Genomic DNA, 11,902 nt, shown 5'->3' with positions numbered 1-11,902 from the left:
TCAGGATGTCTTTTTACACTATATAAAGGTGGAAATATACATTGGAAACGTTTAGTTTAGCTGTTAATGAAGTTTCGTTTTTTTAGTGCTGAAAATTCATTGTCTGCTGGCGCTGTACACTTTTTCTAAGTGTTGCAATATCTCATGAAGGAAATACTGGACAATCAAATTAATGACTTTCCAGGCTTCAGGATGCCTTTCTACACTATATAAAGGTGGAAATGTACATTGGAAACGTTTGGTTTAGCTGTTATAAAAGTTTGGTTTTTTAGTGCTGTAAATGCATTTTCAGCTCGCGCTGTACACATTTGCTATGAGAGGCACTATCTCAAAAGGGAAATATTGGACAATCAAATTAATGACTGCCCAGGCTTCAGGATGTCTTTTTACACTATATAAAGGTGGAAATTTACATTGGAAACGTTTGGTTTAGCTGTTATAAAAGTTTGGATTTTTAGTGCTGAAAATGCATTTTCAGCTCGCACTGTACACATTTGCTATGTGAGGCATTATCTCATAAGGGAAATACTGGACAATCAAATTAATGACTTCCCAGGCTTCAGGATGCCTTTTTACACTCTATAAATGTGGAAATTTACATTGGAAACGTTTGGTTTAGCTGTTAATGAAGTTTCGTTTTTTTAGTGCTGAAAATTCATTGTCTGCTGGCGCTGTACACTTTTTCTAAGTGTTGCAATATCTCATGAAGGAAATACTGGACAATCAAATTAATGACTTTCCAGGCTTCAGGATGCCTTTCTACACTATATAAAGGTGGAAATTTACATTGGAAACGTTTGGTTTAGCTGTTATAAAAGTTTGGTTTTTTAGTGCTGTAAATGCATTTTCAGCTCGCGCTGTACACATTTGCTATGAGAGGCATTATCTCATAAGGGAAATATTGGACAATCAAATGAATGACTGCCCAGGCTTCAGGATGTCTTTTTACACTATATAAAGGTGGAAATTTACATTGGAAACGTTTAGTTTAGCTGTTAATGAAGTTTCGTTTTTTTTAGTGCTGAAAATTCATTGTCTGCTGGCGCTGTACACTTTTTCTAAGTGTTGCAATATCTCATGAAGGAAATACTGGACAATCAAATTAATGACTTTCCAGGCTTCAGGATGCCTTTCTACACTATATAAAGGTGGAAATTTACATTGGAAACGTTTGGTTTAGCTGTTATAAAAGTTTGGTTTTTTAGTGCTGTAAATGCATTTTCAGCTCGCGCTGTACACATTTGCTATGAGAGGCATTATCTCATAAGGGAAATATTGGACAATCAAATTAATGACTGCCCAGGCTTCAGGATGTCTTTTTACACTATATAAAGGTGGAAATTTACATTGGAAACGTTTGGTTTAGCTGTTATAAAAGTTTGGTTTTTTAGTGCTGTAAATGCATTTTCAGCTCGCGCTGTACACATTTGCTATGACTGGCATTATCTCATAAGGGAAATATTGGACAATCAAATTAATGGCTGCCCAGGCTTCAGGATGTCTTTTTACTCTATATAAAGTTGGAAATTTACATTGGAAACGTTTAGTTTAGCTGTTAATGAAGTTTCGTTTTTTTAGTGCTGAAAATTCATTGTCTGCTGGCGCTGTACACTTTTTCTAAGTGTTGCAATATCTCATGAAGGAAATACTGGACAATCAAATCAATGACTTTCCAGGCTTCAGGATGCCTTTCTACACTATATAAAGGTGGAAATGTACATTGGAAACGTTTGGTTTAGCTGTTATAAAAGTTTGTTTTTTTAGTGCTGAAAATGCATTTTCAGCTCGCGCTGTACACATTTGCTATGAGAGGCATTGTCTCATAAGGGAAATATTGGACAATCAAATTAATGACTGCCTAGGCTTCAGGATGTCTTTTTACACTATATAAAGGTGGAAATTTACATTGGAAACGTTTGGTTTAGCTGTTATAAAAGTTTGGTTTTTTTAGTGCTGAAAATGCATTTTCAGCTCGCACTGTACACATTTGCTATGTGAGGCATTATCTCATAAGGGAAATACTGGACAATCAAATTAATGACTGCCCAGGCTTCAGGATGTCTTTTTACACTATATAAAGGTGGAAATTTACATTGGAAACGTTTGGTTTAGCTGTTATAAAAGTTTGTTTTTTTAGTGCTGAAAATGCATTTTCAGCTCGCACTGTACACATTTGCTATGTGAGGCATTATCTCATAAGGGAAATACTGGACAATCAAATTAATGACTTCCCAGGCTTCAGGATGCCTTTTTACACTCTATAAATGTGGAAATTTACATTGGAAACGTTTGGTTTAGCTGTTAATGAAGTTTCGTTTTTTTAGTGCTGAAAATTCATTGTCTGCTGGCGCTGTACACTTTTTCTAAGTGTTGCAATATCTCATGAAGGAAATACTGGACAATCAAATTAATGACTTTCCAGGCTTCAGGATGCCTTTCTACACTATATAAAGGTGGAAATTTACATTGGAAACGTTTGGTTTAGCTGTTATAAAAGTTTGGTTTTTTAGTGCTGTAAATGCATTTTCAGCTCGCGCTGTACACATTTGCTATGAGAGGCATTATCTCATAAGGGAAATATTGGACAATCAAATTAATGACTGCCCAGGCTTCAGGATGTCTTTTTACACTATATAAAGGTGGAAATTTACATTGGAAACGTTTGGTTTAGCTGTTATAAAAGTTTGTTTTTTTTAGTGCTGAAAATGCATTTTCAGCTCGCACTGTACACATTTGCTATGTGAGGCATTATCTCATAAGGGAAATACTGGACAATCAAATTAATGACTGCCCAGGCTTCAGGATGTCTTTTTACACTATCTAAAGGTGGACATTTACATTGGAAACGTTTGGTTTAGCTGTTATAAAAGTTTGGTTTTTTAGTGCTGAAAATGCATTTTCAGCTCGCACTGTACACATTTGCTATGTGAGGCATTATCTCATAAGGGAAATACTGGACAATCAAATTAATGACTTCCCAGGCTTCAGGATGCCTTTTTACACTCTATAAATGTGGAAATTTACATTGGAAACGTTTGGTTTAGCTGTTAATGAAGTTTCGTTTTTTTAGTGCTGAAAATTCATTGTCTGCTGGCGCTGTACACTTTTTCTAAGTGTTGCAATATCTCATGAAGGAAATACTGGACAATCAAATTAATGACTTTCCAGGCTTCATGATGCCTTTCTACACTATATAAAGGTGGAAATTTACATTGGAAACGTTTGGTTTAGCTGTTATAAAAGTTTGTTTTTTTAGTGCTGTAAATGCATTTTCAGCTCGCGCTGTACACATTTGCTATGAGAGGCATTATCTCATAAGGGAAATATTGGACAATCAAATTAATGACTGCCCAGGCTTCAGGATGTCTTTTTACACTATATAAAGGTGGAAATTTACATTGGAAACGTTTGGTTTAGCTGTTATAAAAGTTTGGTTTTTTAGTGCTGAAAATGCATTTTCAGCTCGCACTGTACACATTTGCTATGTGAGGCATTATCTCATAAGGGAAATACTGGACAATCAAATTAATGACTTCCCAGGCTTCAGGATGCCTTTTTACACTCTATAAATGTGGAAATTTACATTGGAAACGTTTGGTTTAGCTGTTAATAAAGTTTCGTTTTTTTAGTGCTGAAAATTCATTGTCTGCTGGCGCTGTACACTTTTTCTAAGTGTTGCAATTTCTCATGAAGGAAATACTGGACAATCAATTTAATGACTTTCCAGGCTTCAGGATGCCTTTCTACACTATATAAAGGTGGAAATTTACATTGGAAACGTTTGGTTTAGCTGTTATAAAAGTTTGGTTTTTTAGTGCTGTATATGCATTTTCAGCTCGCGCTGTACACATTTGCTATGAGAGGCATTATCTCATAAGGGAAATATTGGACAATCAAATTAATGACTGCCCAGGCTTCAGGATGTCTTTTTACACTATATAAAGGTGGAAATTTACATTGGAAACGTTTAGTTTAGCTGTTAATGAAGTTTCGTTTTTTTAGTGCTGAAAATTCATTGTCTGCTGGCGCTGTACACTTTTTCTAAGTGTTGCAATATCTCATGAAGGAAATACTGGACAATCAAATTAATGACTTTCCAGGCTTCAGGATGCCTTTCTACACTATATAAAGGTGGAAATGTACATTGGAAACGTTTGGTTTAGCTGTTATAAAAGTTTGGTTTTTTAGTGCTGTAAATGCATTTTCAGCTCGCGCTGTACACATTTGCTATGAGAGGCATTATCTCATAAGGGAAATATTGGACAATCAAATGAATGACTGCCCAGGCTTCAGGATGTCTTTTTACACTATATAAAGGTGGAAATTTACATTGGAAACGTTTGGTTTAGCTGTTATAAAAGTTTGGTTTTTTAGTGCTGAAAATGCATTTTCAGCTCGCACTGTACACATTTGCTATGTGAGGCATTATCTCATAAGGGAAATACTGGACAATCAAATTAATGACTTCCCAGGCTTCAGGATGCCTTTTTACACTCTATAAATGTGGAAATTTACATTGGAAACGTTTGGTTTAGCTGTTAATGAAGTTTCGTTTTTTAGTGCTGAAAATTCATTGTCTGCTGGCGCTGTACACTTTTTCTAAGTGTTGCAATATCTCATGAAGGAAATACTGGACAATCAAATTAATGACTTTCCAGGCTTCAGGATGCCTTTTTACACTATATAAAGGTGGAAATTTACATTGGAAACGTTTGGTTTAGCTGTTATAAAAGTTTGTTTTTTTTGTGCTGTAAATGCATTTTCAGCTCGCGCTGTACACATTTGCTATGAGAGGCATTATCTCATAAGGGAAATATTGGACAATCAAATTAATGACTGCCCAGGCTTCAGGATGTCTTTTTACACTATATAAAGGTGGAAATTTACATTGGAAACGTTTGGTTTAGGTGTTATAAAAGTTTGGTTTTTTAGTGCTGAAAATGCATTTTCAGCTCGCACTGTACACATTTGCTATGTGAGGCATTATCTCATAAGGGAAATACTGGACAATCAAATTAATGACTTCCCAGGCTTCAGGATGCCTTTTTACACTCTATAAATGTGGAAATTTACATTGGAAACGTTTGGTTTAGCTGTTAATGAAGTTTCGTTTTTTTATTGCTGAAAATTCATTGTCTGCTGGCGCTGTACACTTTTTCTAAGTTTTGCAATATCTCATGTAGGAAATACTGGACAATCAAATTAATGACTTTCCAGGCTTCAGGATGCCTTTCTACACTTTATAAAGGTGGAAATTTACATTGGAAACGTTTGGTTTAGCTGTTATAAAAGTTTGGTTTTTTAGTGCTGTAAATGCATTTTCAGCTCGCGCTGTACACATTTGCTATGAGAGGCATTATCTCATAAGGGAAATATTGGACAATCAAATTAATGACTGCCCAGGCTTCAGGATGCCTTTCTACACTATATAAAGGTGGAAATTTACATTGGAAACGTTTGGTTTAGCTGTTATAAAAGTTTGTTTTTTTAGTGCTGTAAATGCATTTTCAGCTCGCGCTGTACACATTTGCTATGTGAGGCATTATCTCATAAGGGAAATACTGGACAATCAAATTAATGACTGCCCAGGCTTCAGGATGTCTTTTTACACTATATAAAGGTGGAAATTTACATTGGAAACGTTTGGTTTAGCTGTTATAAAAGTTTGGTTTTTTAGTGCTGAAAATGCATTTTCAGCTCGCACTGTACACATTTGCTATGTGAGGCATTATCTCATAAGGGAAATACTGGACAATCAAATTAATGACTTCCCAGGCTTCAGGATGCCTTTTTACACTCTATAAATGTGGAAATTTACATTGGAAACGTTTGGTTTAGCTGTTAATGAAGTTTCGTTTTTTTAGTGCTGAAAATTCATTGTCTGCTGGCGCTGTACACTTTTTCTAAGTGTTGCAATATCTCATGAAGGAAATACTGGACAATCAAATTAATGACTTTCCAGGCTTCATGATGCCTTTCTACACTATATAAAGGTGGAAATTTACATTGGAAACGTTTGGTTTAGCTGTTATAAAAGTTTGGTTTTTTAGTGCTGTAAATGCATTTTCAGCTCGCGCTGTACACATTTGCTATGAGAGGCATTATCTCATAAGGGAAATATTGGACAATCAAATTAATGACTGCCCAGGCTTCAGGATGTCTTTTTACACTATATAAAGGTGGAAATTTACATTGGAAACGTTTGGTTTAGCTGTTATAAAAGTTTGGTTTTTTAGTGCTGAAAATGCATTTTCAGCTCGCACTGTACACATTTGCTATGTGAGGCATTATCTCATAAGGGAAATACTGGACAATCAAATTAATGACTTCCCAGGCTTCAGGATGCCTTTTTACACTCTATAAATGTGGAAATTTACATTGGAAACGTTTGGTTTAGCTGTTAATGAAGTTTCGTTTTTTTAGTGCTGAAAATTCATTGTCTGCTGGCGCTGTACACTTTTTCTAAGTGTTGCAATTTCTCATGAAGGAAATACTGGACAATCAATTTAATGACTTTCCAGGCTTCAGGATGCCTTTCTACACTATATAAAGGTGGAAATTTACATTGGAAACGTTTGGTTTAGCTGTTATAAAAGTTTGGTTTTTTAGTGCTGTATATGCATTTTCAGCTCGCGCTGTACACATTTGCTATGAGAGGCATTATCTCATAATGGAAATATTGGACAATCAAATTAATGACTGCCCAGGCTTCAGGATGTCTTTTTACACTATATAAAGGTGGAAATTTACATTGGAAACGTTTAGTTTAGCTGTTAATGAAGTTTCGTTTTTTTAGTGCTGAAAATTCATTGTCTGCTGGCGCTGTACACTTTTTCTAAGTGTTGCAATATCTCATGAAGGAAATACTGGACAATCAAATTAATGACTTTCCAGGCTTCAGGATGCCTTTCTACACTATATAAAGGTGGAAATGTACATTGGAAACGTTTGGTTTAGCTGTTATAAAAGTTTGGTTTTTTAGTGCTGTAAATGCATTTTCAGCTCGCGCTGTACACATTTGCTATGAGAGGCATTATCTCATAAGGGAAATATTGGACAATCAAATGAATGACTGCCCAGGCTTCAGGATGTCTTTTTACACTATATAAAGGTGGAAATTTACATTGGAAACGTTTGGTTTAGCTGTTATAAAAGTTTGGTTTTTTAGTGCTGAAAATGCATTTTCAGCTCGCACTGTACACATTTGCTATGTGAGGCATTATCTCATAAGGGAAATACTGGACAATCAAATTAATGACTTCCCAGGCTTCAGGATGCCTTTTTACACTCTATAAATGTGGAAATTTACATTGGAAACGTTTGGTTTAGCTGTTAATGAAGTTTCGTTTTTTAGTGCTGAAAATTCATTGTCTGCTGGCGCTGTACACTTTTTCTAAGTGTTGCAATATCTCATGAAGGAAATACTGGACAATCAAATTAATGACTTTCCAGGCTTCAGGATGCCTTTTTACACTATATAAAGGTGGAAATTTACATTGGAAACGTTTGGTTTAGCTGTAATAAAAGTTTGGTTTTTTAGTGCTGTAAATGCATTTTCAGCTCGCGCTGTACACATTTGCTATGAGAGGCATTATCTCATAAGGGAAATATTGGACAATCAAATTAATGACTGCCCAGGCTTCAGGATGTCTTTTTACACTATATAAAGGTGGAAATTTACATTGGAAACGTTTGGTTTAGCTGTTATAAAAGTATGGTTTTTTAGTGCTGAAAATGCATTTACAGCACGAAAAAAACAAACTTTTATAACAGCTAAACCAAACGTTTCCAATGTAAATTTCCACATTTATATAGTGTAAAAAGGCATCCTGAAGCCTGGGAAGTCATTAATTTGATTGTCCAGTATTTCCCTTATGAGATAATGCCTCACATAGCAAATGTGTACAGCGCGAGCTGAAAATGCATTTACAGCACTAAAAAAACAAACTTTTATAACAGCTAAACTAAACGTTTCCAATGTAAATTTTTACCTTTATATAGTGTAAAAAGACATCCTGAAGCCTGGGCAGTCATTAATTTGATTGTCCAATATTTCCCTTATGAGATAATGCCTCTCATAGCAAATGTGTACAGCGCGAGCTGAAAATGCATTTACAGCACTAAAAAACCAAACTTTTATAACAGCTAAACCAAACGTTTCCAATGTAAATTTCCACCTTTATATAGTGTAGAAAGGCATCCTGAAGCCTGGAAAGTCATTAATTTGATTGTCCAGTATTTCCTTCATGAGATATTGCAACACTTAGAAAAAGTGTACAGCGCCAGCAGACAATGAATTTGCAGCACTAAAAAAACGAAACTTCATTAACAGCTAAACCAAACGTTTCCAATGTAAATTTCCACCTTTATATAGTGTAAAAAGATATCCTGAAGCCTGGGCAGTCATTAATTTGATTGTCCAATATTTTCCTTATGAGATAATGCCTCTCATAGCAAATGTGTACAGCGCGAGCTGAAAATGCATTTACAGCACTAAAAAACCAAACTTTTATAACAGCTAAACCAAACGTTTCCAATGTAAATTTCCACAATTATATAGTGTAAAAAGGTCTCCTGAAGCCTGGGAAGTCATTAATTTGATTGTCCAGCATTTCCATTATGAGATAATGTCTCACATAGCAAATGTGTACAGCGCGAGCTGAAAATGCATTTACAGCACTAAAAAAACAAACTTTTATAACAGCTAAACCAAACGTTTACAATGTAAATTTCCACCTTTATATAGTGTAAAAAGGCATCCTGAAGCCTGGAAAGTCATTAATTTGATTGTCCAGTATTTCCTTCATGAGAAAATGCAACACTTAGAAAAAGTGTACAGCGCCAGCAGACAATGAATTTGCAGCACTAAAAAAACGAAACTTCATTAACAGCTAAACCAAACGTTTCCAATGTAAATTTCCACATTTATATAGTGTAAAAAGGCATCCTGAAGCCTGGGAAGTCATTAATTTGATTGTCCATTATTTCCCTTATGAGATAATGCCTCACATAGCAAATGTGTACAGCGCGAGCTGAAAATGCATTTACAGCACTAAAAAAACAAACTTTTATAACAGCTAAACTAAACGTTTCCAATGTAAATTTCCACCTCTATATAGTGTAAAAAGGTCTCCTGAAGCCTGGTAAGTCATTAATTGGATTGTCCAGTATTTCCCTTATGGGATAATGCCTCACATAGCATTTACAGCACTAAAAAACCAAACTTTTATAACAGCTAAACCAAACGTTTCCAATGTAAATTTCCACCTTTATATAGTGTAGAAAGGCATCCTGAAGCCTGGAAAGTCATTAATTTGATTGTCCAGTATTTCCTTCATGAGATATTGCAACACTTAGAAAAAGTGTACAGCGCCAGCAGACAATGAATTTTCAGCACTAAAAAAACGAAACTTCATTAACAGCTAAACCAAACGTTTCCAATGTAAATTTCCACATTTATATAGTGTAAAAAGGCATCCTGAAGCCTGGGAAGTCATTAATTTGATTGTCCAGTATTTCCTTCATGAGATATTGCAACACTTAGAAAAAGTGTACAGCGCCAGCAGACAATGAATTTGCAGCACTAAAAAAACGAAACTTCATTAACAGCTAAACCAAACGTTTCCAATGTAAATTTCCACATTTATATAGTGTAAAAAGGCATCCTGAAGCCTGGGAAGTCATTAATTTGATTGTCCAGTATTTCCCTTATGAGATAATGCCTCACATAGCAAATGTGTACAGCGCGAGCTGAAAATGCATTTACAGCACTAAAAAAACTAACTTTTATAACAGCTAAACTAAACGTTTCCAATGTAAATTTCCACCTTTATATAGTGTAAAAAAGACATCCTGAAGCCTGGGCAGTCATTAATTTGATTGTCCAATATTTCCCTTATGAGATAATGCCTCACATAGCATTTACAGCACTAAAAAACCAAACTTTTATAACAGCTAAACCAAACGTTTCCAATGTAAATTTCCACCTTTATATAGTGTAGAAAGGCATCCTGAAGCCTGGAAAGTCATTAATTTGATTGTCCAGTATTTCCTTCATGAGATATTGCAACACTTAGAAAAAGTGTACAGCGCCAGCAGACAATGAATTTTCAGCACTAAAAAAACGAAACTTCATTAACAGCTAAACCAAACGTTTCCAATGTAAATTTCCACATTTATATAGTGTAAAAAGGCATCCTGAACCCTGGGAAGTCATTAATTTGATTGTCCAGTATTTCCCTTATGAGATAATGCCTCACATAGCAAATGAGTACAGCGCGAGCTGAAAATGCATTTACAGCACTAAAAAACCAAACTTTTATAACAGCTAAACCAAACGTTTCCAATGTACATTTCCACCTTTATATAGTGTAAAAAGGCATCCTGAAGCCTGGGAAGTCATTAATTTGATTGTCCAGTATTTCCCTTATGAGATAATGCCTCACATAGCAAATGTGTACAGTGCGAGCTGAAAATGCATTTACAGCACGAAAAAAACAAACTTTTATAACAGCTAAACCAAACGTTTCCAATGTAAATTTCCACATTTATATAGTGTAAAAAGGCATCCTGAAGCCTGGGAAGTCATTAATTTGATTGTCCAGTATTTCCCTTATGAGATAATGCCTCACATAGCAAATGTGTACAGCGCGAGCTGAAAATGCATTTACAGCACTAAAAAACCAAACTTTTATAACAGCTAAACCAAACGTGTCCAATGTAAATTTCCACCTTTATATAGTGTAGAAAGGCATCCTGAAGCCTGGAAAGTCATGAATTTGATTGTCCAGTATTTCCTTCATGAGATATTGCAACACTTAGAAAAAGTGTACAGCGCCAGCAGACAATGAATTTGCAGCACTAAAAAAACGAAACTTCATTTCCAGCTAAACCAAACGTTTCCAATGTAAATTTCCACATTTATATAGTGTAAAAAGGCATCCTGAAGCCTGGGAAGTCATTAATTTGATTGTCCAGTATTTCCCTTATGAGATAATGCCTCACATAGCAAATGTGTACAGCGCGAGCTGAAAATGCATTTACAGCACTAAAAAAACAAACTTTTATAACAGCTAAACTAAACGTTTCCAATGTAAATTTTCACCTTTATATAGTGTAAAAAGACATCCTGAAGCCTGGGCAGTCATTAATTTGATTGTCCAATATTTCCCTTATGAGATAATGCCTCTCATAGCAAATGTGTACAGCGCGAGCTGAAAATGCATTTACAGCACTAAAAAACCAAACTTTTATAACAGCTAAACCAAACGTTTCCAATGTAAATTTCCACCTTTATATAGTGTAGAAAGGCATCCTGAAGCCTGGAAAGTCATTAATTTGATTGTCCAGTATTTCCTTCATGAGATATTGCAACACTTAGAAAAAGTGTACAGCGCCAGCAGACAATGAATTTGCAGCACTAAAAAAACGAAACTTCATTAACAGCTAAACCAAACGTTTCCAATGTAAATTTCCACCTTTATATAGTGTAGAAAGGCATCCTGAAGCCTGGGCAGTCATTAATTTGATTGTCCAATATTTCCCTTATGAGATAATGCCTCTCATAGCAAATGTGTACAGCGTGAGCTGAAAATGCATTTACAGCACAAAAAAAACAAACTTTTATAACAGCTAAACCAAACGTTTCCAATGTAAATTTCCACCTTTATATAGTGTAAAAAGACATCCTGAAGCCTGGGAAGTCATTAATTTGATTGTCCAGTATTTCCCTTATGAGATAATGCCTCACCATAGCAAATGTGTACAGCGCGAGCTGAAAATGCATTTACAGCACTAAAAAACCAAACTTTTATAACAGCTAAACCAAACGTTTCCAATGTAAATTTCCACCTTTATATAGTGTAAAAAGGCATCCTGAAGCCTGGGAAGTCATTAATTTGAT

Source organism: Idiotropiscis lumnitzeri, unplaced genomic scaffold (assembly GCF_059441095.1).
Source record: "Idiotropiscis lumnitzeri isolate Australia: NSW breed Sydney's pygmy pipehorse unplaced genomic scaffold, RoL_Ilum_1.0 HiC_scaffold_146, whole genome shotgun sequence".
Classification (NCBI taxonomy): Eukaryota; Metazoa; Chordata; class Actinopteri; order Syngnathiformes; family Syngnathidae; genus Idiotropiscis; species Idiotropiscis lumnitzeri.
This window is presented reverse-complemented; position numbering follows the sequence as displayed.